The 377-nt window shown below is 39.3% G+C and overlaps 1 long non-coding RNA gene across 1 annotated transcript in view; it reads right to left on the bottom strand.

Annotated features, from left to right (window-relative positions):
- Positions 1–131: 131 nt before the first annotated feature.
- Positions 132–377, bottom strand: part of LOC107575295 (uncharacterized) — a 2239-nt gene continuing 1993 nt past the window's right edge. Inside the window, exons 2-3 of the long non-coding RNA XR_001607840.1 lie at positions 311–328; positions 132–209 (exon numbers count right to left, since the gene is read on the bottom strand). This is a non-coding gene — a long non-coding RNA (uncharacterized lncRNA). The remainder of the gene's footprint in view (positions 210–310; positions 329–377) is intronic.

Below are 377 nucleotides of genomic sequence, written 5' to 3'. Positions count from 1 at the left end.
ACTTCTGTTTGAGAATCTCATAATCCACGTGTTTCTATGATTCATACGCTCTGAACATGATGTGCTTGTTTGCTGATCATTACAGTGAGATCTGAACTGTTTTTAATTGGAGTGAATCAGAAAGTCACCAGCTCTTTTTCTCCAGATCAGCCAGAGGACAGCAAGAAGGACAACAGCGAATGCAGCGGCAGACACAGAGATCACTGCGACTGAAGAAGAGACAGTCATAGTCAGAGATGGGACGATTGATCACTATTATAGCCAAAGACGATAAGTGACTGACATATTTCATTAATGTTTTATGCATTACCTTGTGTAGAAGTTAGTGCTGTTGAATAAGTTGTAAAAGATGAATGTTAGTTCAGATACATACGGTA

Source organism: Sinocyclocheilus grahami, unplaced genomic scaffold (genome assembly GCF_001515645.1).
Source record: "Sinocyclocheilus grahami isolate Dianchi unplaced genomic scaffold, SAMN03320097.WGS_v1.1 scaffold2555.1, whole genome shotgun sequence".
NCBI classification, from domain to species: Eukaryota; Metazoa; Chordata; class Actinopteri; order Cypriniformes; family Cyprinidae; genus Sinocyclocheilus; species Sinocyclocheilus grahami.
The sequence above is the reverse complement of the archived record's forward strand: the minus strand, read 5'-3'. Positions and strand labels throughout refer to the sequence as shown.